Consider the following 26,189-nt stretch of genomic DNA (forward strand, 5'->3'; position numbering starts at 1 on the left):
GAACATTAGTCAACACTATGGAAATCCTTCTCAGACCATCTCTGTGTATGCAATGACAGTATGCTATTATGTAAGCAAAGTATACTTATTTAAAAGGAAAGAAAATTTAGAAAAAAATTAAAAAAAGAAGAGAGAATTAAAGATGGATGAAACTCTTGACCCTTCAAATTTTAACCACCTCCCCTAGTATCCCAAACTATTTTGTTTTCCCAAGTGGATTCCGCCATTTATTGCCCTTTTTTCCAACTGCAATTATGATGTACTATTGATGAAAATGAGAGTGCTACAGCCACACCCTCTCATTAACGGGAGCGTGTCTTGCAGGCTTCAGAGTTTCAGGAATGCTAGATTGAAAGAGTTCATTATAATTAGTGATGTTTACTGTGTCTATGAAACAGTTTAAGTTGCCACAGTCAATGGAAGATTAACAAATATATTTGGTCCAGAGATGCTAACAAAAAACATTAAAAATTGTCATTCAAAGCCATGTGGCTGGAGTGTCTTTGTATATAGGAGGGAAACACTACTAGCAACCATGAACAAATCTCCAAAATTCAAGAAGCTATGGATGCCTCAGCCTCAATCCACCCCCCCCCTTCCATGTGCGTGCGAAAGTTTGCATGCCCTACTCATCTGTGAGATCGCAAACAGCCTTTAATATTTCATTCAGCCCAAAGCACAGAGCGTGCTCAAATTCAATACAAGGAAATGCTTTATCTCTTCCTTCACAGACTAATAATCCGACAAAACCAGAAGCACCAGGGAGTCATGGCAAGTTGTGAGGAAATGACGTGCAGACACTTCTGAACACTTTTATTCCTGTTTACTGTTTGGGACACTTGGAGTGAATAAACACCAATTAAGAGCCTTTTCTTCACCAGTGCATAAAACCATGCCCAATGTTCATTCAGGGCCCAGACAAATTATCAGAGAACTTTAATGAATTCTTTGAAAAATTTCCCCCCTCTAGCTTCATACAGGTCATTACTTTTTTATTTTTTCCCATGAGGAAATGGATTTAATTCATAAAATGGGAGAAACATTGCTAATCTAACAAATCTACCTCAACCTACAAATGGAGCACTATATCCATACAACACTTTGCAAAAGACCGTTGCTTTAACTTCTGAATTTTACTAAATTTTCAGAATTGCCTTAATTTTCTCACACACTGAGATTAACACTATCATCTTGTTTCACTAAAGGTCATGTGGTCCTGAAAGTATCAGTCATTTGCTGTGTACCAGATTATGTTGTGGTATAGCACTTTGAACAGCATGGTCTGGAGGTGCTCACACAGACATTTAGATAGCAACACCCTTCTACACTAACAGAAGCATAAAAACACAGACTTTAAAGACCTTGGGTAGAAGGTGAGAATTTTAGAAATTCCAAAGTAAAATTCTGCAGTATTTTATCACCTACAAAATGTGAGTGAACAGTTCAAGGAAATATATGTTAAAAACAAACAAACAAAAACATTACCTACTTCCACTAAGAGATTCAAAACTGCTGTTTAAATTTATAAATACAGATTACAGTAATGGCCTATCAAACACCTTCTATCTGTCTTTATTTTATCTAGCTGATGTAATCATGTCAGAATTATTTTCACAGTGACTTCTGCAACTATTCAAAAGTACAAAACACATGGAGGGATAGTCAGCATTATTTTTAAATGCAAGGAAAACTGTTTTGTTGTTGTTGTTTGTTTGTTCGTTTGTTTATCTGCCTTTATGATATCTGGATCCAATAATTATTTTATGGCATATATTACTAACCAGGACAAAATGCATAAATCTTAATTAAGGGTTGTACCTCTTTTAAAACAAAAACTAGGGAGAATCCATCCAGGCTACAGGAACCCTTAGCTAAATGCCCATGACATTTAGAATGACAAGCACTATAATGCTGTTCCGTGACTCCATCAGGCTTCTAGACCTGGCAGCACTAGACACTGTCAGGTAAATTAGCGCACATACACTGCCTGCTGACACTAGAATGAAAAAATGTGAAAAGACTAAAATCAGACACGTCATGCTAGAAGATGGAGGAAAGGAGTAAGAATATTCCAGCTTTATATGTTTGTATATGTTACAAACAGGTCTTCAAATATGTCATCTGTTTTTCAAGTCCTGTCTTTGTATATATCTCTAGCATTCTTTGCTATCAACAAAGAATCCTGATAAAAGACAATAAAGGAGAAATTTGTTTCCTAATGGTAGTTGTCCTATATTAGCATTGGGGGGAAAAAAAAAAGGCTAAAAAAATGGCAAAACACTGAACATCGAGAAAGATTTTAGATGTCAAACAGGGTCTGAGGTACGACACAGGTATTTCCCATACAAATAAATAAATAAATAAAGATTGGTTTTGATCAATATTTGGACACTGTAGGAATGCTCACAGATGAAGAAATGAACATAGCACTAACTTACAGACCAGAAATGGTTCTGAAAATGCACCATTCCTGACATGTCACACTAATCAGAAACCAGACATACCTTGAAATGATACAACATGATAAGCAAAACCAAGAGCTCATCATGCAATTTTAATGTTACATTTACCAATACAAACACCGTTACATGTACTCTGAATATTTTTTGTATATCCTATCCAAAGTTTTAGTCTGATTTGTTGTGACACTGCTAATCCAGTCTTAAATTCACCCAGTTCTGGGACAATCAGTGAGTCACTGATTGTCACTGGTGCACCTGAAAAGCACAATTTCTATTATGTCACTTTTCTATTACATCATTTTGCATATATCTATTATCAAATTAAAAGCCATATTTCAGCATGAAACTACACATAATGCACCCCACAGCTGAAATGTAGCAGTATGTATGCTGGATGTCCTTAAAAGTGTCATACCAAACAACTGACTGTCTGAAGCACTGTTTATATATACAAAGTAATCAGCAGCTGAAGTTTTTCAGTCTTATCAGCCCAAATTGAACAGGAAACACAAGCTTCAATGTTAAATATTTTTTTCTCCTTTATGGTGCTGTATCTTGTAGAAACTGAATTTGAGGACTCAAAAGATAATACATAATATAATATTGTTCCTTAAAACTGGGCAAATTTCCCTCACCTTACAACTTCAATCATTATTCCAATCATTTCAATGAGTTTGTTTCAATACCTGATACACTTTGAAGGTGCTGCAAGGTTTGCCCTGTTTGGCTCACCTGGCCATTGATATCAGAGTTGTTAACATGGTAGCAATCTGCATCCATACTAAAGTTTTATGATTTATGAAAGTTTTATTGTTCATAATTTTGTTACCCTAGTAACATCTATGTGCGGGGAGGGGAGAGGGGAGAGGAAGGGGGAGAATACTCTGATGGGACTGCCAAGGAGAAATAAAGCTGACCATTCCGTTTCATAATGGGAATATTATATGTCAGGTACTTTAGAAAACTAACTACAGACATGACAAGTCCGACTATTCAGAGTAAAGAGAAACAGCTCAGTAATGTTTAAACAAGTAGGAGGACCTACTTTCATGCCCTAGCCATCTTCAGACCTTCAAGAGTAAGAAATTATCATCTTGTTTTCCTTTGGTGTAATTCTTTGAAATCTACCATTTCAGAAGCAGAGCTGTTTACATTTGCGTTACATCAGCATGCAAAATTCTACCATTAACTCATTATTATTTTTTTTCTGTGAGAGCAATCAAGTAATTTTTTTTCTCCTAACTTTGGACTTTTAGCCATTCCACAAATTAACTTGCTATAGCTTGCAGGCTATGGGAGAAGAAACCTTGCGATCAATAACGAGAGAATTAGTCCCATTCATCCGAACTATTCAGCCATAAGACAGTCCAGATGTATGCTTTTTATTTAAGGCAATTTCTCTCTTTTATGACATGATGCATTTTATTTTCTTATTAAATATGATTTAAAAGAATGAACTATTCATTGCTGAAGTCAAAAGCAAATGGACAGCAACTGAGCTCTGTATCACAAATATTAACTTTAATCTGAAGAGGCACAAATGGGTTTTTCTGCCATCAGGGGGTCCAAGGATTAAAAAATTAATGTCTGTCCATCCAGACAGAGAACAGCTGTTCGGCTAATAAGCCACATTTCCCACTCTTTGTACAGGACTGCAAGACCAAAAAGCTGTGGCTCCAGTGAAATGAGCTCTGCAAGTGCTTAAGTCACTAAGGAGTGCTTCCTTCAGAAACAACTCCAAACTTTATCCCCTAAACCCAACACTTTTTATTTCAGTGTCTAAAACGTCATCTATGGAAGAAGTCTTTTCTGAAGTCCATCACTTTATTTCCATATGCTTCATTTAGAAACCATGCTGTACTGCAGGTAAAAGCAGACCTAAATGCACAATTCCTCCTGGCTAAACGTTTTCCCAGCATTAATCAGCTGTATTTTCCAGATTTCCCAGGCATTCACAGCTACCAATCAGTTCTGACTGCAATTTTAGTCCTCTGCTCCCAGTACTAAAGTAAGAGGCCTCGTTCTAGCCCTTTACAGGTTATTTCTTCCTGTGGGGGCTGCTAAGAAATACTCCTCATAATCAGGGGTATTGTGTTTTTAAATTACGAAGTGCAGCTGCCTTACAGCAGAGAGGGATATGTAACCTCAAATTGCTGTTCTTAAGAGGTCACAGTTTAAATCCAGTTATGTATAGGAGGATGAGCAAACTTAGCTTTGATTAGCTGCAAAGTGGCAGAACACCCTTATTCCCTTCCTTTTCTCCCTCTCCCCACTCCTCATCCTAACCAAAGACAAGGGGGAAAAAAAAAAAGCAACTCTCTTTGCTTCAGTGATCTGTTGTTGGGGGAATGCTATCTGCCCGTGTGCAGCCCCTTGGCCATCTGGGCCATGAAGGGCCCTCAATCCCAGCCCTGAATGGTAATTGTCTCAGAGAGCAACCTCACAGGCATTTCAGGCAGTGGGGCTTATTAAAATCCTGAAGGGCAGTAATCCCTGAATGCCACTAAAAAGATCTCCAGCTGCTACCGTTTATGAAGTGGGCTTGACAAGGGAGAGAAAAGGAGAAGGAGCTGGGGGGAGGGAAGGGAAAAGAAGAATTTAGAAGAGGCAAGTTATCCAAACAGGGCCCCCATCTGAAGAGTCATGTTTTAACAGCCTAGTCTTTCTTGCCTCGGTTCCCAAAGGTGTCTCCATCCCAGCCCCATCTCATCTCTTCCTTTTACTTCTCTCTGAAGGGCTGGGGCAGGGTGGGCACACCTCATGAACATTCATTTACAGAATGTCTAAAATTAAGTGGGAAGGCAAAAGGAGGACAGCAGCTGAGGGAACCAGAGACAGAACAGAGGTCTGCTTGATCCCAACTGGTATGAAGAAAATGCTGAAATGTGAAAGCATTCAAAACCAGTTTTCTCTGTAAACGCATGTCTCTCCCCCTGTAATTCTGAAAAGGTCTTTTCATCTCATTAGGTTAAGCTGATTAATAAAAATTCAGCAGTTTGCCCATTGCTTCTTCAGAAGTGGTGAAGCAAGTTGAAAGATGCAGAGGGAAGGTTTTTGTGTTGGAGACAATAAATGAGATGACTTCTTAAATCCTTCGTTGTCCTCCATTAGAGATAAATAGACACCTTTGCTCAAATTCTTCATACAAACACTACATTGCTACACTTCTTTATTTTCTATTAACCTTCATGAAAAGCTTTAACCCTTCCAAAGTGCAGGGATTTGTGTGTGTGTGTTTTATAATTCACCAAGTAAGTGAAAGCTTTCTCTCATTTTGGCAATTATTTAGACAAGCTGTTGAAAAGGCATTATTGAACACCTATGTGAAAAAGGAGGCTGTGAAAAATGAAGCATATAAGCTGGTCAATTGCTGAATCTTTGTAGAAAAACACACTCAAAACTGAAGTTGAATGTGCAATTTGTGTACCTTCAGAAACTGCAAAAACTTACAAACTTTTCAATTGGTTTTCAAAACATTATAGAGGCAACAATTTAAAAATTCTGCATTAATAAATTCAAAAGCCATTTTTTTTTTTAATACTGTGAATCACTTGTTTTGCATTTTCAGGAACTGCATTTACAAAACCCGTTTCTTAAATAATTATGTATTTTTAATTTTTTTTTTTTCAATATGCCAGAAGTTGACTGTTCAACTAAAAGACCAGGTTGAAAAATCAGAACACCTCTGTTTCCTGACAATTTGTGACAGAACCTGCTATAAGTTTTTAAAGCTATTTAAAGCACAAACATCACAATACCTTAATTCTTACCAGCCCTCCACCATCTCACACTTTTCTAAAACACTACAATGTCTCTGTACTTCAGAAAAGTGCCTGAGCAGACAGGCACTTACATGACATGTTCAAAGTATTTTTCCAAATATTAGTCTAGAATTTCAGGACTTTATTTTTTTTTTATTATTTTTTTCCCCAGAAAATGTGACCAATAGCAGCAACTCTCATGCACAAATATAAACAATTGAGTCTGTATAATTTTTCTTATTCTCCGTTAAGGCAGAATGCTAGACTGGATATCATGAATTTTATCTGCTGAAACTTGCAGTTTACCATCAGACGTGCCAATTTTGATACTCAACAAGACAGAATTATTACTGCTTTTAGGACGGATCCTTGTGTCAAACCAGTGATTATTCTACTCTGAGAGTTTGCTTTTTAAGCATGATTTGGACTCATGTAACATCCACACAGATTTAATGAGTATTTTCATATTCTGTTTACAAAAACGACAGAAAACTATGTTGCTCTGAACTTTTAGCTCAGATAAGAGACTATAGACTATAATAGATCTTCAAAGCTGGGTTCATACTTTGTTATGTCCTGTTCAGTACAGTAATAGTATCCACTGACATAACTATGATAAAGATAACATTAATGCATGCATGTGGACTTGATATTATAAAGATGCAAATTTTAATCCATTAAGAAGGCATCCTGAATTTTCCCGACTGTAAAATATCAGTTATAATATTTAAATAGATATGTTAGATGAGCAATGAGGAAGTGAGGCATACACACAAGTGATAAAATATGGAAAAATAGGAGAAAAGTGGTATAGACAGAATACTCTTGTAAAAACTGCTTTTATTTCATTGCTTTAAATCACAACTCTTTTTTTTTAATAGAAATATAAAATCCACATACAGGATACATATGTATGTCTTCAGTGTATGTAAAAGCTGCAGTTTCAGTAACCTTTCCACGAATAATTTAAGCATACCATGGTAAGTCCATATACATGTATATCGTCCTGAATTTCATGTCCTAACCTACTCTCTCTTTATAATTAAAATATAGCAATAAAAACCAATATCAGGTTGTCAAAAAAATGAAATTATGTTTTCCAATTACTGTACCATTGTTTTTGCATACGCTCCTGACTAATCAAGCCAAGTTGATTTAGTTCTGCTAAACCTCTGCTTTTATGTTTCTCTTAAGCTACAAATGGAAAAAAAATAAAAAAATAAAGTAAGTCAGTGCAGAATCTGGTTAACAGGCAAACATAAAATAACTTAAAATTCAACTCCTTTCTGAATTCAAAACACAAAAGCAAACCCACGTGAACAGTGTTCGTAAAAGGTTGGGTATGTCCCTGATTAATTCAACTAAAGCATCAGACTGGCTGGGCGTAAACCCTGGGCTCTGGAACAGCTCTTTACCATGTTTTGTGATTTGAGTTAATTCGTCAAAAGGCCACACTGCCACAGAAAATGGGCTGTACCAATCAAACCAGGGAACTGATTACAGTGAACCTGAGCTGAAAATCAGTACCTGCACACATGATGAGGGGTTTTCTTCCCTTTGTTCTCAAGCAGGTCTCTTTCAAAGTAAATGGTTAGCAGTGCACTAGGCAACGTAACTCTATGTTGGTGCCTGCCTCTGCATACATTACTTCAGTCTTCATGGAGACATGCCTAGCAGGTCTTTGAATGCTTTTATTTTGTTCTTTGTGGACTCCTACTGAAAAATAAAACTATTCTTGGAGAAATCCAACTCCTCACAGCCTTTATATTGTTTTAATTCTTTATGATCTTTTAAGAAAAGAGTGCTAGAAATAGATTTTAAACAAATAAATAAATCACATGACTGGAATAAGCCCATTTGATTTGGTGACAATATCTGCTCATCGTAAGATTCTGTTATTAATAAAACAGGAAAGATAAATGTAGAACTTCTAAGACACTTGGGTACGGAGGAGAGTGTATTGCAATAATATGGTAGTAATCATACTAGTCTGAAATTCTGATAAACATTCACCCAACAAGAGAGTCAGAAAAGTTTGAAGAAACAGATGTGATTTAGAGCACAGTGGTAAGTACCACCAACTACCTGTTTTCCGAACTGGCTTCTGCTAAAACAGGAAAACAGCTGATTGGCATGTTACTGTACAAAATAAAGCTACATTATTGAGCTGTCTTGCAAACATAGCATTATCAACAGAGACAAAATATAAAAGGCCGTATTTCTACCATGACTGATAAGCTTTCTAAAAACCTCATGGTTACAGCTAGAGTATCAGCTACATTAGGAAAGGAATAAAATTTCTGGTTCTTTAGTATGGGACTGAAGAAAAAGCATACAAATGCATTACAATTTTGATTGGCCATTCTTTCTAATAAAGGCCAGTCAATTCACAAATGAATGTCATTCAGAACAGTTAATTTGGTATATACAAAGAAACAACTCCTTAAGTAGACTTTAAGTAGAGGAGGGATAAAGTATAACAATGACATAATTTGTGTGACCATATGTTGTTTTCCAATCTGAACAATAACCCCAAAGCGCAGGGATTTTAAGTTATCACATATACACATGAGTTACGATTAACATAAAAATCTTAGGTTTATGCCATATAGGAGTGTTCCAATTGTTGCAGAAGCTGTAACTCTGAATTTTCCTGTTTGTAAAATATCAATCATATTATTAGAATTGCTGTGTTAGGTGAGGAAGGCAGAAAAAAAGCATACACAGAAATGAGAAGGTCATAAAAAAAAAAAAAAAAAGAAAACTGGACTATACAAGAGCCTGGTTACTTCTTTCCTTATCCTGGCTTCATTGGAAATCCTTTTGCATTTGAGCCACACACAAAAATATTTCTAATGATTTTTTATTTTTGCAGGTTGTTGTCTATAATGCAGTGGCTTTCAGTGAAATATATTTTGTAATGGGTAAAATTAGACAACTAGCAATATGTAAACTACCAGTTCAAAGGAAAATACATTTACTGCAGAAAAAAAGAGTCACGAACCTCCTTCTGTATAAGAATTACCATGCCTCAACTACACACTTCTATCTTCAGAATACATAAAGGAATTTGAATAGGATCTGGTAATCAACACACAATATTTACATGGAGTATTCTTCTTACATTGAAAAAAAAAAATATATGGGAAAGAAATTCCTACCTAAATCTAATATATTTTATATTCCTGTGTATTCTGCATACCAAATAGGCTGATCTCTAGTGAAATGACAACCTTAGTTAATTAAAATAAAACTGAATCACATTCCTCCACAGCAATTTATATGTTACCTACTTACTTTTCAAAAGCCTATTTTTCTGGATTTGATATAGTACTGCTCTCTATAAGCTCAGAAAACAATGCTTTTGCCAGCTGTAAGGCACTGTACTTGAAGTTTCTTATCATCTTAGCATCTTCTTAGCATATTAATATTTTGAGCAATTCCCATCTATGTTTTAACTTCTCTGACTTCATCCTTGAAGATGGGTTTTCTTCCTGCTGTAGTGCTGCTGGAGGGTACAAGCAAAGCACAGTGCAATCTCATTCTTAAACACAGTGTCAAGCACTTCTCCTACCTAGATAAAGGGCTAGAGCTACAACAAGACAATCCTATTCCCATCCGAGGTGAGTAAACAGAATTTGCTTTTATACAGCTCCTTTCATATTCAAAATATCACAATATGCTCTACAATAATGAGATACATGTAGATATACTGTCATTTTCCTAATCTTAAACACAGAGGGCAAAGCTTTGTCTTGTGAGTAGGAAGAAAAGGAGGTCATGGGTCCTTTCAAGTTTCCTTACATCATCTAGACTGAAGGACAGGAGGGAATGGAGAAGTAACTGATACAAAACAGACAGGGATGAGGACAGCTGACCATTGTGAAATATGTGAGATATCTCTTTCATCACATTCAAGAAACACCTATCTAGAAGCAAAAATGAATCAGCAGGAAACATATACATATATATATATATATATATATATATATATATATATATATATTTAAGGCTGGCAGCAGGTACAATGTTAATAATATATTGCTTTGAAGGTTTTTCTTGGGCAGGAAAGTGGGGGGAGGGTGGAACTAGGAAGCCTGGTGAGATGAATTTCACTTTCATCACAGCAAGTCAGAGAGATTCAGTTCAGGTGAATGCAATGTAGTAGGCTGTATTACCAAGCTAGTCAACAAAACTACTCATGTTATACCGAAGTGAAATATCCAGGCAAATGAAAATGTGAAAGAAATGTATGAAACAGTACTCCTAAGCAAAACAGAAAGGTGAGAGGAGAATACGATCAGACAGCTCCCCAGCCTTTCACCAGGGGTCCATCATCCACCCAGTGCAGAAGCTTCTCCAACAAGGATGGACTTCCAAGGGAAGTACAGCAATTCTCAGTGTATGCTTTACTGCCAAACTATGCTCCCAAATGAATGAATAGACAGTGGTTGCCTGATTAAACTGCATGCTCTGCATCTTGCCTTTCTTCTGCACACTCAAGACAATAGCTAGACGGAAAACAATAGCAGCTGTTAAACTCTCCAAAAAACTTCACCCATCACTGCTCTGATCAGAGCCTAGAACAGCAGGGAAGAGAGACCTGCCCAAGACTCCACCTTCATCACGTAACTGTTCATAAACTATTGCAGAGTCTTTACCAAGAACCATCCCCATAAGGAAAACACTGGTACTCCTTCCCACAGACTTTCCCACATCCTACCTAAATAACGCCAAAGCTATCAGCTATGTGCATCTAGCACCCCTTACAGACAAAGGGTTGATGCTGTGAGTCACTCCTCTTCAGCAAAGTTTTCTGCAACCCGTAGCAAGTTCTTGCCCCTTTTTTGTTGGAGGTTTCCCTCTCCTCTGCAAGGAGCAGTTAAGAGTTCAGTTGTGTTCACTGTTTAATTTCCCCCACTGCCTTTCTTCTCCTAACACATGCATACTTTAGCCTTGGCTATGGAGTGCTGACTGAGGAGGAACAATAGCAGTCTTTCAAGTGTTCAGAGCAAGGCTCAGCTCAGAGACCCAGTCAATATTTGCTGCAGTTTGGAGCCACTGTTTTACAGGTCCTTCCAAGCAAAGCTCACTAGTCAGGAACCCTAAGGCATTACCCAATCTATTCTAACAAGCAAAAATTAAGGAGGTGAGCAGATGACAATCAAAACCACTTTTTCATGGAAATAATTGTTGTAACAAAACAGAAAATAAAACAAAAACAAAAAACAAAAACAGGAAAGGGGACAGAAGAGGTATAGAGCACACTGAACAATACCACAACCTAGGTTTGAAGAATAATTAGCCATTAATAATTAGGAAAGTCATTTTTCTTTTAAAGCTGATTAGCAAAGTTTGAAAATTACATGTCAGACAGCTATATGCAAATCTACTTAAGGTAACCCAAGCAAACTAAGTATGCAAGGACACTCATGAACTATCGAAAGATCCTGTTCTCTTTGCAACACCTAGGTCACAGCATGACCACACACACTGTAGCAATGCACCTTTTTGCGCAGATGGATGCAACTTGCTGATGTTTAAAGACAACAGGTAAAAAACATACTCTCCGCTTACCAAGAAAGAGAAAAAAAGGACAAGAATTGACATTTTTCATATAGGACCTAAGTCACAAGCAAGATGTAATTACCAGCCCAGAAAAGGGGTAACTTAACACATAGTGGAAGTACAATTAAATGTTTCTAAACAAGTGTTTCTAAATACAATCTCAGGATTTCTTTATTTGGAGGGGAGTGAGGGCTCGCCTCTTAATGTCTCTTCTGTCAATATATTCACCTTCTTCCAGAAGCTTGCAGAACTGCAGCGAAAACAACAAAAACAAATGTCCTGGTGGAAAACAAGTTGTCATTAGTACAATCTCACCCCTTCTTCTGCTTCTTCCCCCAGCATCATCCACATTAAATACACAAGCACACACACACAAGATGTTTCTAAGAGTGAAGAACAGATTGACAATCACCATTTACCTGTTCAAGCTGAAAGGCAGCCATATGATTTTTCCTTTAGAACGGCTGCAGTCTCGCCTGAACATACTTTCTCACGTTAGACTCCACGCAAAGTTTTGAGTCAGTCTGACAATCCACTACTTCAACAGGAAAAATTACACCTTCAGCTTCAGTGGCTTCTGAAAAGCACTTTATGTCAGCCCTTGGGGTCATGCAACAGCAGAACAGATGCACCTTTCTACCTCCCATCTTCCTTTTTTCAATGCATGGAGGTTTGATTGTTCGAGTTTCTTTATTTGATAATGTTGCATTATTGTCATGGCATTTGTTTGATTTTTGGCATTTGGTAACAACAGATGGGGTTCCCAACTGCGTTCCAATCCACCTTTTCATTTTAAGAGAATGCAGGAACGCTTATAACTATGAACAAGTAGGTAGAAAGAACCAATACAATTAAGGGAAGATGCAAACACATCTGCAGCAGAGGTTAGACTCCTGAGCAACTTCAAAATGCTTGTTTCCAAAATAGAGTTCAAAAGAATACAGGCTTCCCTGTCCTAGGGAAATGAGTACATGCTCCCTTTATACCAAAATCAGTCTGCAGCAAACTTCTCTTAACCACCCTACATACTATATTCTCCTAACCTTATTTGAGGGGTGAGAATTTTAACCAATACATTGATAAACAAACTCTAATATATACAAAATAAATGAAACTATGCCTGAAATGGTAGCTAAGATGGAACAAAAGTTCTGAAGAGGAAAAAAACATTGAGTAACTTACTAAGGAAGTAAAAACTAAAATGGACATTGCAGAAGTGGTAAATGTAAATAAATGAAACATCTCTAGATAGAGATTTAACTACATTTCATTTTTTAAAATTGTTTAACATTACTAATAATGTTTTTAAAATTTAGAGAGGAATGAAAAAGAACAAGGAACATACTATCCACTTAACTTTACTTTGATACTTACTTTGTTCTCTTTTATTGCTGCCTAGACCTCAGAAATAAAAATTATGACATCCCCAATGATTCAGTAAACTCAATGGAAACTCCACGCAAATATACCACAGCATCTGGTCACAATATGTTAACAGACTAAATAAATACTACAGAATACTACTTACAGCCTATTTCCAAGCACATACTATGGAAAACTGCAGAAAAAGGTAGTAAGTAACCCTGCTTTATCACTAATCAGAATATTCTGTATTGCTGAGGTATTTTCTCAACTGACAGGTCATATTTGTGTAAACATTATTATTGCTTCTGATATATTATTTAAATAGCAGTATTCTTGAAGTGATATGGACCAATATCCATAGTAGTAGTAGTATTGAAGGAAAGATATGCTCTCAAATATTGAATTTATCTTTAAAATAAATAAATATTTTTAAAATTTCTTTTTCTTCTCTAAGGTAGAAATATTTCTCAGACCACAACTATCCCCAGCAGCAATCACAGGAAACAGCACTGATCTCTAGCACATTTAACTGAAAGCAACAGAATTTTTTCACCCAGGTACCTCACTGCACTCTGGGGACTATGACACTAATATGAATTATTTTGTGTGTAACATTTTGGTTACAGTCTAAAAAACAGAAGACATATTGTCTTAACAGTAGAGCTTTTCCAATGTGAAAGAAAACAACATAAAATGATTGGGTTAAACCTACATAATATTATCTTCTAAAAATCAGGTCTTGTAGGCATTCACATAGTTTTATAAAAAAATAATAAAACAAAACAAAACACACAAACTAGATGTAGTATTTCCTCTTTCAGACATAACAAGACAAACAAACAATTCCTAATTGGACACTGAAATGGTCAGATTTACTCAGAGAAGTTACGAAGGCAAAACTGGTTTCATCAGTAATAACATATTAGATCCAAACTCTACACCTACCCAAATACCCATGAAACTGTTCCAAATACTTTGTTCTGAAGAAGGCCATTATACCAGCACTAAATCAAGACAGCTAATATGAAAAATGGAAAACGGAGATTTCTTTTTACAGTAAGCTATAAAATATAGTTCAGTCAGAGACAGGGTCTGAAAAAGTAATATTAAAGCTATGCTGTAAATCACAAAAAAAAAGTTTTTTTTTTTTTTTGTTTTTTGTTTTTTTTTTTAAAGCAAACTATCATGCTTTGTACTAGAAACAGTGAATATGGAGATTCTCTTCATAATGTGTTCCTGGCAAGTAAGTTTTATATGATTGAGATATAGAGTAAAGGTTTGCTTAGAATTTGAATGCAGTGAATAGCCAGGGTATAATGAGAAACAAGTATGATCTACCTCTCTAATTAATTTTCCCCCTTCACCTACGTTGTCACTTGTTATGATAATGTGAATCTTAACCTTAATGAGAAATTTCATACCACCTTGATTAAAGATACTGCAAATAACAACACTCTTTATATTTTATTTTTATTTTAATGAATCTCTATACTCTCAAAACCCTCAACAAATGTACGGAACTTCTGCTAGTGAAGAAAATAACATATCTGCATCCAACTTTTGTGCCGAGTGTTAAAAGACAGATTTATATTTCATGTTTTTAAATGAGAATTATGCTATTAAGCATGTTAGAAAATGATCATGTTCTCTGCAGGAAGTGTTCCTAGTATTTTTTGTAAATGTAGTTTGTCTGGGGACTGTTTAACACTTAGGTTCCTCAAAAAGGATTGTGAAATTAACATATTTAGTAAACTTTCACACTATTTCAAAAAGATTTTTTTTTTTAAATCAACCTTACAGAAAATTTTCAAAGATTTCTAGGACCGTAAAGACAACTCATTACAAACACTTACAAGTAACATTAAATTGGGTCCACTGTCCTATAACAGAAATTATAAAACGTGATGAAATTTCATATATATGTATGATGGATTCAGTTTAAGAATTAGGACTTGATTTTTTTTTTTAAATGAGAGTCATTTTTAAGAAAAGGAGGTGTATTTGATTAATGCATGTCTTTTCAAATTAAATGTGTCACATTTCCTGAAAGATGCTTCCTCGTCTCATTACGTTGTATCTCATAGCCACTAGACATCAGCAAGTCCACTGGAAATCAAGAAAAACATAGTATTTGATATTGCTTTAAATGAAATTGCTTCAAGAAAAATTGCTTTCCTTTTCTTCCAGCAGCCTCCAAATACAATAGGAAAACAAAACAAAACAAAACACAACAACAACAACAAACCACCACAACAACAACAACAAAAAACCAACAACACAACACTACAAAAAGCTGTCTGCGTCTTGGTAAACAGGTAACAAAATACATTGTTATTGTATTAAAAAGGGGAAGTAAGATCCTCTGGCAAAACAGTAACTTTTATTTTGTAGAAGATTATTGTTCTATTTTGTAGAAAATAGAGAATTATTTCCTGAATACAGCGTTTCAATTATTTCATTAAGGAATGAACTCTATCATATTTGGACACTCACAAAATCCATCTAGTCTTTAACAAATATCTTATCCAAGAAAGAAACATGTATCACATAGTGCTTCAGAAAACACATAACCTGTATCCTAATTTTGCACTACTTATTTTAGTTTTGATCTTAATCATTCTTTAGCACATCCCAAATTGTCCCTGACTACGTAAGGTGCCCAGCACAGCAGTGCCTCACTGTCTGCTCACCACCTATGGCTAGCCAGCCCACACTGCTGACGCCGCTGGCGGCATGATGACTGTTCATCTATTGGGTTCATCTCTATCTCCTCAGCTCCCCAAAGCTGCGGGTCTCAACCCTGCAAAAAGTTTAAGAGGCTTCCATCTAGATATTATTCTGATCTATTGAGACAAATATCCACATATGTGGCTTGGTCTCAGCAGGTTTGCCTTGTGTGGTTTGTGAGGCCTTGTGGAAGAAGGCAAGCCTAATGTCTGAAAGTCCCGCTCACAAGCAGTACCACACCATTGTGACCACAGGACCAACTTTAGATCCTTAGTATCCATTATAATATAATGCAAATAGACTATGATTCCTCCTTATACACATCAGATCCTACAGACTTCACCTATTTAATATATATACACACACACATATATATATTTATTATATATTTACACTGTTTTCCTTAAGCAGCTTTAGGGATCATTTTCTGATGGGCATTTAAGTACCTAAAGGTATAAGAAGGCAGAAATAAAATCTAAGGCAGCTAGGCACCAAGCAGTCTCAAAAATCCCACACAGCTCTTCTCTGCAACTCTAGGTACCTAAATATATTCAAAATCCTAGCTCCGAGGATCTATTCTTTTTAAAATCTGTGGGCTAAAAAAAAAAAAAAAAAAAAAAAAAAAGCTTAAATTATTCATTTTACAGGCTACAGAAGAAAAACATCAGTAAATATTAGTGCGACAGCATGACTTTACTCCTTCAATGTCTTTAAGTACAGCATTCTACAGATAATTCACTCTCCGGTTATGCCCTCATGCTTACATTGGGAAATATCTGTGCACTGACAAACAGAACTGGCACATACTTCACCAGAGCCACTGCTGCAGCACTCCAAAATCTTAACCTCCTGATTTCACTGAGGATGACCTGCAGGCCGTGGACTGAAAACAGAAAAAAAGGTGAACAAGGAAACTTATCTGAAAGCACTAGATGCTTTCTTTCAGCATTTATTATCGAGTTTACTATCCAGGACACAAGTAAAAGAATACAAAGGATAAGATGATTTGCACCCACTTAATAAATGCAGGCAAATACCAGCTTTGATCCGAGCAATTTTATTGGAAAGTTCAGTTCACCAGAAAGTGTGCAAGAGAGAAAGGAATAGAGAAAGGCAAAAGTGACTGAATGTAAAGGGAAAAGTGCGTGCAACTTAGCCATGAGTGAAGGGAAAAATGCAACCCTAGAATTAAGGTCTTTTGAATACAGGAATAATAAACTTCCAAGTAAATGTCACTTCACTATGACTGAGTTTCCCCAATTGGGTATTGTATATATATAATTTTATATATATAATTATTAGGCACACACTTTCCATGTTCTTTACCCCCAAAAGCAGAGCTGACAATGGTGACAGCAGAGTGTGTAATTAGTTTTTATTGTTCCCCTGACAGCCATAGCTCTGGAAGGACCCCTTGCCTTTTCCATTGTAAATGTTATGGAAAAATACACTAATGACAGGCATTTAATTATGGGCACAGCAACCATGATGGGAGCTGTGCCAAAAGTGATTGGCAGATTTGGATACCAGATATTCACAGCAATTTTTTCCCCATACCTTGTAACCCAGATTGCTTAAGATGTGTTTTTTTTTTTTTAATGTATCTTTTCTGAAGCTTCACTTATTGGTTATAGATACTATCATCAACCACCAACTTAAAAACAGACAGGAAAAATGAATAGACAAAATTATAATTTTTTTGCTCAAAAGCAGCAAGAGGTTTTCTGAAAGAGCTCTACCAGTGACAATGCCATCAACACAAAAGAAATCCCCAACAGCTCTGGCACATAGATGACATTTTTATTTGCCTTTTTTTTTTTTTTAATATACGTAGATACAAACAAGAAGATATTATGTCCCCTTAACACATCTTTATTAAATATTTACAACAAACTGTCCCACATTCAATTGTAGTTGCTGAGGTGCTTTTTCGCCTGATTAATTAGCAATTGGGAGACACGCTTTTTGGCAGCTTTTGTATCCCTATTATTTCTTCTGTTTTGGCACAAAACCTCCCTTTTGGGAGCACCAGTATTTGTACTGTACCCCGCTTAGTGATGGATCACTAATTTTTAATAAACTAAGCCCCAAGAGAACTATAAAAAGATGTATAAGTGTACCGGAGCAATAACTGTAAACAAATACAAAAAAAAAAAAGGGGGGGGGGGGAGCAGGGGAGAGAAGAGCAGTTGCAGTAAGTAAAGTATGAGGTCTTTTCCAGATCACGCATGGAGAGCCTATCCAGGAGATCACATGTATTCTGAAGACAGGGGTCTGAATTGGCTTTTAAATACTTGATCCAAATCTCTGCCTTCATCTTTAAAAAGCTTTAAGAAAGGGACTAGCTAATGTGGATGTGCATTTTCCTTGAAGAATGCTATATCTGAATGTCCCCTCACTGTTTCTCATCCCTCCCCCATCACCAGATGAATGAAATTACTCTGTGAAGCAGATCTCTATGAAGAATGACCACACAATTCTGGACCAAACGGTACTAAGTCTATGTAGCAGTCACAAATCCCTGGCTAAACCGAACAAAGCAACATTATTCCTAAGTGGTAAGTTTGGGAATATAAAAGTGAAGCTGTCTGGCTCTAAAGTGGAAACTTGCAAATAGCTGTAGAGTCAATGTTGGCTCTCCATCCCCCATCCAGCTGGCTCTCATATCAGTAACTTCAAAAATGCAGTTTGCCATTATGGTGGCTTAAGGCACTTTATGTGCCAGTGCAATGACCATGCTGTGTGTGCATGTCAGAAGGTCAATACTTTCAAATTCCAGAGTCCCTCTTTATTTCCTTCTTTTCTGGAAACAATAGGAAAGAGAACAGGATTGATAGATCCTACTTTGTTAACTTCTGCTTACCAAATGCCCTGCCTGTATGAATACACAAGTATTTTTAAAATTTGATTAGACATCAACTAAAGCGGGAAAAACACGCACACACACACAAAAAAAAAAAAAAAAAAAAAAAAAAAAAGCTCTTTTTCCTTCTTATTAGCAACATCAATTAGCAAATTTCTTTGAAGCAACTTTTAACAATTCCATTGAAGACAACATTATTAAAACTGTTAGCAGTCCTTACCTAACACTGATTAACCAGCATAGCAAACTGATAGCTGTACTACAAAGATCATCATCAAATCTACAAGTAGGGGAAATACTTTTTTTCTGCCTCCTCATAAAAAAAAAAAAAGGAAAAAAGAAAAAATTCAACACTTGATTTACATAGCACTACAAAAACAGCAAAGCCTTAGCCACAGATGACGATTTATTTGTTTAGTTTTGATGAAAAAAATTAGAATGTATTTAGCTCCTACTTCAAAGGCATAGACCGTACAAAAGGTACTCAAATTTATTTACAAAATTCAAACAGATGTAAAGAAAAAATCAAAATTAAAAACCCTGTGTTGGGTACAAATACTGCAATAAAAAATAAAATATATTTCTTAGCAATTCCATGTGATTAGATAATGGGATTACGGAATGTGTGTAGAGAGAATGGAAAAAAAATCTTCTGAATCATAATATTAACACAAAAAATACTACTTTTAAGTTAACAAAAAGGTAGCTTCACTGCTACACACAAGGGAAAGGCCACACTGATGAGCAGATGAGCAAACCACATAATATGCATATGCCTGCCACTGTCCAGCATCCACCCGCAAGCAAAAACCAAAACAAAACAAAAAAAAAATTAGGGGAGGAAAAAATGTTATTTTAACTAACAAACAACAACCATGCTACTCTGTAAATACTAATAATGATACAAAATACATTATCACAAAATACATAATCAAAATACAAAAAATACATAATCAAAATACACCTTTCTTAACTGTTATGAGGCTGAATTTTATCAGTGAAAATGGTACAAAAAGATATTTCAGCATACAGTGATCAAAGCAAACTTATCTACAGATTTTCACTTCATCAGATGATTCACAAGCAAATTACTCCTTCTCTGCACTCCAGCACCACTTTATTACTCACATAAGAAAAATAAAATGGGGTCTTTCAAAAAAAAAAGAGTCCGATATAAAATAAATAAATTGAAAGTTAGTCAATGAGGAAAGTGTATTTTTTTTAATTGCAGGTATTACTATTGAACAGTTCTTTATCAGATTAATACACTGATTTAATGACGGAAAGTAAAATACAAGAAGGAAAACATAACTAATACTATACTTATAGGTTTTGTCAGTCTACAATCCCTTTTTTTCCACACTATATACCAGCCTGGATAGGTAAAGGTGTCTACCAGATTATACTGCAAGTGACAGAATAGGAAACATAATCTTTAAGACTTTTCCAGTAAAAATCGCCAAACCTGAAGAATTAACTATAAGAAGTTGCTGTTAGCAATTCAAGCAGATCTTGCTAATTAACAGGGCTCTTGTGTATCTTCTTGTTAGTTGATTTCTCTTTTGACAGCATTTTTACTGGTCATGCATTTAAACAGAAAAATGGGCATAAAACTCCTATCATACCAGATAACAGAAAATGGGCATCAAACTCTTTCTCTACATTTTGCAGCAGTCAAAAATAAACAAACTCATTTTTTCATAAAACTAGGATCTAACGATGGATTTTCATCAACCTGTCAACAGTAAAATATGATGGACATTTCCCCAGATGAAAAACATATAGGGGGTTTACTTTTCTGTTATTTGAAATCATGGTGCTCTATAGAAGCAAGATAAAATCTCAGTCTTCACAGGCTAGCATCATTTTTATTATTATTTTAATTTTCAAATACTTGATTTTAACACAAACAATTTTTAAAAATGTGTGGGAATAGGAATTTGTGGTTTTGTAATGTCACAACCTATGCTCAGTTTCTTAGAAAAGGATTTCAGATATCTGTCCATGTTCGCATACTTCAAAATAATACCCACCATTTTAAATGAGCTCAACTATAATCTAGCTTGTAGAAACTACAATGAATAGAGAGAATGCAAAAATGGAAGGAAGACTTCCAATGGATGAAGGATTCTATTCTTCCATCCAGCAATGCTGAAGTGCATTACAGTAGGGTTTACTCACAATAACTGTAATATCACCAGAAAGCAGTTTCAATAACGTGTCTGTTTATTTTAAACCAAATGTTTCCACTTCGTTATATTGGCGTGCTGCTGACTGACTACTTTTTAAGCAGCAGTGCAAAGAAAACTTAAACAAAACAGGACCCTTTATTATCAACAGTGAATTACACCATTCAGAAATACTGGAAGATTAGATTAATTGTGAGAATAAAGACATATTAAATATAAATAAATAAATAAATTCAAAACAGGATAGCTGAAGAAGAAGAATGCAGTTCCAAAATACTTCTCTTTGCCTTAAAAAAAAATCTGAAAAACTAACAGTGAGCCAGAAGAGCAAGACAGGTGCATCTCACAGCTATGGAAGAACTACTGACTACTCATGCTTTCCCTAGGAATGGTTGTGTCTTTGTTAGCATTTTCTCTAAGGAGATCAAAATGACCAGCCTTCTTTACGCGCTTTGTTGAAGCCTAATATTTCTACATGCAGTACACTGCTCAGTGACACTGGCTGTTTCAGGAAGAAGCAGTAACAAGGTACTCTAATAAGCCCTGAGAGTTCTCAAAGCACATGCCTGTAATCTTCTCCGTTTCATTTTACATCTGTGTGCCTGTGTGCTTGGGCATCCACCCACCTGCCTACCTACTGGCCTGGGGGCTGCCAGCATGCAAATGAAGAGCACAATGGGAAGACTGCCAAGAACCACAACACAGATCCCACTTCTTTTAAATAAATATATATTTTTTATTTTACTACTACTATTATTTTAAGCCAAAAAGATCTGTGCTGGAAGACGAGAGCTGGGAATGAGTTTGTAACAAACTATTCATTTTCTCAATGTTTAAGTTCGCTGATTAAAAAATTGTGAGATTTTCTTCCCATACAACAATCATGATTTACTCTACACCACACCTCCTTCTAATTTCAATGCATACATACATATATACTTGCACACATACATATGCACATATACAACCACTGAAAGCCACACATATTCATGCATATACATACTATATACCTCTCACCTTAATACTGCAAAGACCGTGACTCCGGAAGGACTAATTGCATTCATTTTCTCACCCCAGCATGAAGCTGGTAGATTGCTGGGATCACAGCAAGAGGGGAGGGAGAGGATGGCTCATCTTTATCTGTCCCTCCCCGTAAGGAAACAGGGCTGGCAGAACGAATGCAGTGAGGTGTCCTCACTATGTGCATTTGCAAAAGATTTAATAAGGAGTATTTCGTGAAAATCATTTACCACTGAATAAGGTGCCTTTCACACAAAGGTGGAAGCCAATGAAACTACCATTCTTTGTGTCATTTCTTCCACAGAATGTTTCAAACTACCTCAAAAATGCACTTTTAAAATAAACACCAATATTCTTTTGGAGACATAAGGTGTTGGCAAAACTACTAAGAGCAAAGAAAGTAGGTGTTAAAGAATCAAAGACTCTGCTACTGATCTTTTAATTACAAGAAATCAGTCAGAGATTCTTTCAGCTCTTGGAGCAAGCTGCTGGATAAAATGCTCTCAAAACATAAGCCATACTGTTTGTACAGCCCACTTACTTACGGGGTATTATGCCTCTCTTGATATAAAATGACATGGAATACCAAAACCAAAGCAATTGTTTTGATTTTGTCCCTTTTCATCCCCAACTTCTTAGTTGTTCTTACCAAACACAATTGCCTCCTTCCTATTCCAACTGCACAGTTTCCCTAATCTCTGTATTTAAGCAGAACTATTTCAAGGTGGAAAAGAAAGAAGGAAAAAAAAAAAAGTCGAATGACCTCAGCATATAACATCAATATGCTATGGTGAAATCTTCAAATGCATATCAGCATATGGAGGATGCTTGTCCATCTGTTTGTCCAGCCAGCCAGCCAGCCAGCATATTCCCAAGAACTGCCAGGCGTGCACGGGCATCCATGGCCAGAGCTTCTCAGCGCTGGGTCTGTGTGTTGGGTGGGTTCGGGGAAGCACTTAAGTACACATCTATTCACCCACCAGCTGCAACAGAACTTAAGTATTGCAGTATGCAGTTCAGTGGGGCCAGATGCTTTTCTGAATCAGTGCTTGAACACTCAGTTGCAAAATGCTCCACATTTTAAGCATCCGGGTAGCAAGATTCTGGTCTATTCACAGAATTTGCAGAAGCATCCACTCATTTTCCTGTTCTCTGATACCCAAGTATCTCACTTAACAAGAACTCTAGCACTGCTAATCAAAATATGGTACCCAGGTTAATACTGGGAACTAATCAGTTGAACATGACATGATTTTGATCTATTAAATTCTCTAATTAACAGCTGATTTCTTGATTTTATTATCCACCTAAACACACACAAAAAGAAAATATGTCATCATCCTACATCTTTATGATTCTCCTGTGAATGTAATTTTATACACAATTTTCTTCTGTAAGAGATAACCAAATCCAGTAAGACTCCTAATAAAAAATACTCACTTTCCTGAGACTACAAGGTTTGGCCTATATGTGACCAGAAACTAGACTTGAATGGTAAGTCTTTTTAACTACCTTGAAACCAGTAACAATTTATGAAGCTACAAAACCTGCCACTGAAATAACTTACAGGAAAATACCTAAATACCAACCACAACGTTGAAGCACAGTCCTGTAAGCAGAAAAATGTAATAATAATTACTACAAATAGTTCATGTTGAACCCTGACAAAATTAAAAGCAGTAGCAAGTGCTAAGCAAGTCGACCGCTTCAATATTTGGCTCAGTTACATGACATTTTGGCTGGATTTTCATTACAAGGACACCAGCTATAAGGATTAAATGTATATGCTCTATTACCAAAGAAACTTCCAAAAGTATTTTAACCATTGGATTCAGAGGAATATTCTGTGACAAGATCATTTTCCTCTCTTCTATAAGAAAACATATGCAGACAGTACTGAAAGACATTAAAGGGGTAATCAGAATTTACAGGCACTTAATTCTAAGCCCATGAATAACAAAAATATTAGACACATTTGCAGGCATATTCCATGAATAACTTTCAATCCACACACACACACACACAAATAAAAATAGATGAAACAACCTTATTTTATTATACTTCAAAAGTCTGAAACTTAAACTTTAACATAATCCCATCTAGAACCTGGTTTGGCAGGGGGGTTGGATCCAATGATCTTTCGAGGTTCCTTCCAACCCCTTCAACTCTGTGATTCTGTGATTCTGGACTACACCAGTTACAGTACTTCATGTATGCTGATAATTAAATATGAAACAGAAAAAAAAGGAATGGGAATGCTTAAAATATTTCTAAGAAAAGACTTACGCTCTGTAACAATATTCAACTTTCTGTTACTTGTACATAGTAACAATAATGATTCTAGAACACTTTTTAATTATTCTAGCAGAACTTTGGCAACCATTCAAGAAATGTAATATAAACTTGTTAATAGACTCACAGAGTCTTTTTAGTTACCAAAATATTGTTCACACAAGGAGCACTTATCAAATTGGGCCACTCATCAACTTACTATTGTATCTTTTAATAAGGATGAGATCTTTCTGTATATTTCATTTGCTGGAGTTTAATACTACAAAACTAAGCATCGTGGTTTCCGAGATAAATTGAATTGTTATTAAATTCTTCAGATGGGGTCTTCAGGAAACCTTACTTTATCTTGCCTTTAATCACTATCAAAATGATGAAGATTTAATTTCCAAACTGAGCTAATTAGTTCTACACTGGTTTGTTAATTTTTTTGAATAAGTACAAGAAAGTAAGCTAAAGAACTGCGGCCGCACTGGTGGCTGAAGAATGGCAGCATATTTTGCCTTCTAATTTCAAATCGTTATCTCACAGTAAGCATTCCCACTTCTGTGGGTATAAAAACCTGACTGTCCATCTCCTGAATCTCTCTCTAGAAGCAGATAAATCACTGTGGAGTTATTCCTATAGCACTTCTAACTGACCTGAAAATATTGGTAACCAAAGAGAATTTTGCCTTCACCTTCCATCCTGACAAAATGACTTCAAACCAGAAGTGTTTTCTTTTCTTTGGGTCTCCCCAGTCTAACCAATGAGGTGTTTGCCTGTTTCTCTGTAACGATCATGCAACTTGAAATGCACAGAGAATAAAACAAAGGAGAAATATAGCTTTACACTGCTCTTCCTCACAGTTTTAACTCACGGACAAACACCACACGTCCACATAGATACTTTCTTTGTGAGAGGGGGCAGTGAATAGTTTAAGAGAGAAACAAACATTTGTTTTCAAGGGGAAGGTTTGGAAGTATCTTGCAATTAAGTATTCCTCTGGTGTTTGGAAGAATAACAGAACTAAGTTTTCTCTGCAGTCTGCTGATTTTTAATGTTGGACTAAGGGAAGATTTCATTAACAACAGTAAAATACCATTAAACTCATTAAAATTCTCACAAATCCACTCAGTGCATAATGCCCACTGACTAGATAAGCGCTGATCGCATCTTCAACTACCTCTACCCATGTGCAGTTGTTGTGTGAGCTCATTACACATAAGACTGCAGAAGTTAAAAATCCCAAATGTGAGGTTATTTTTGAAGTATTTTATGTTTAACTGCTACACCAGCAACATGTGTAGATCATTTAGGCAAACCTATTTCTTTCAACAATCCCTCTTCTGCCCAGTGGGATTTGTGAATATATTTTTTTTCCAAGAGTAACATTTCATTTTGCCTAACAACAGCAGAAAAAAAAAAAAAAAAAAAAGCTGTTTTTGAGAGAGAGGCAATTTTTTTCAGACTTGTGGTGTACGATACAACTTTTTATCTCATTTACAATGAGCAATTTTTTTCAAGCAACGCATGTCAAGAGAGGAAAATGTAGAGACGGGCACTTAAAATTATAGATACTCATCATTCCCAGGCATGACTGCTACTTTGGATAAATACTTTTTTGTCCTAAGCTTTTTGTGCCAGCCACGTAACGCTGAGGCATGAGGCATTGTTAGCAGGAACCAAGCATTCAAGTGCGGGACAGAGCAGCTACCTCTCCGCACTTGGAAATTCTGCCCGTAACTTCTGCATCACCTATTCTGAAGCCACTCCAGAATACCGAGTAGGGGAGTTTTCTGCAGGCAACACAGACCTATTAAAAAACATGACCTGTGACAAAAATCAATGTGCTAATCTGAAACCAAACAGCAGTATCGGAAGCATAAAAAAAAGAGATAACCTAAGATAAAATAGCCCCAAATGTACTTAGACAGACAGACAGACAGACAGAAAGAAAGAAAGA

At 36.0% G+C, this 26,189-nt stretch overlaps 1 protein-coding gene across 6 annotated transcripts in view; it reads right to left on the reverse strand.

Annotated features, from left to right (window-relative positions):
* EFNA5 (ephrin A5) overlaps positions 1-26,189 on the reverse strand; it is a 212,053-nt gene that overhangs the window by 183,124 nt on the left and 2,740 nt on the right. The window lies entirely within an intron of this gene.

The sequence above is a fragment of the Anas platyrhynchos genome, chromosome Z, assembly GCF_047663525.1.
Source record: "Anas platyrhynchos isolate ZD024472 breed Pekin duck chromosome Z, IASCAAS_PekinDuck_T2T, whole genome shotgun sequence".
NCBI lineage: Eukaryota > Metazoa > Chordata > Aves > Anseriformes > Anatidae > Anas > Anas platyrhynchos.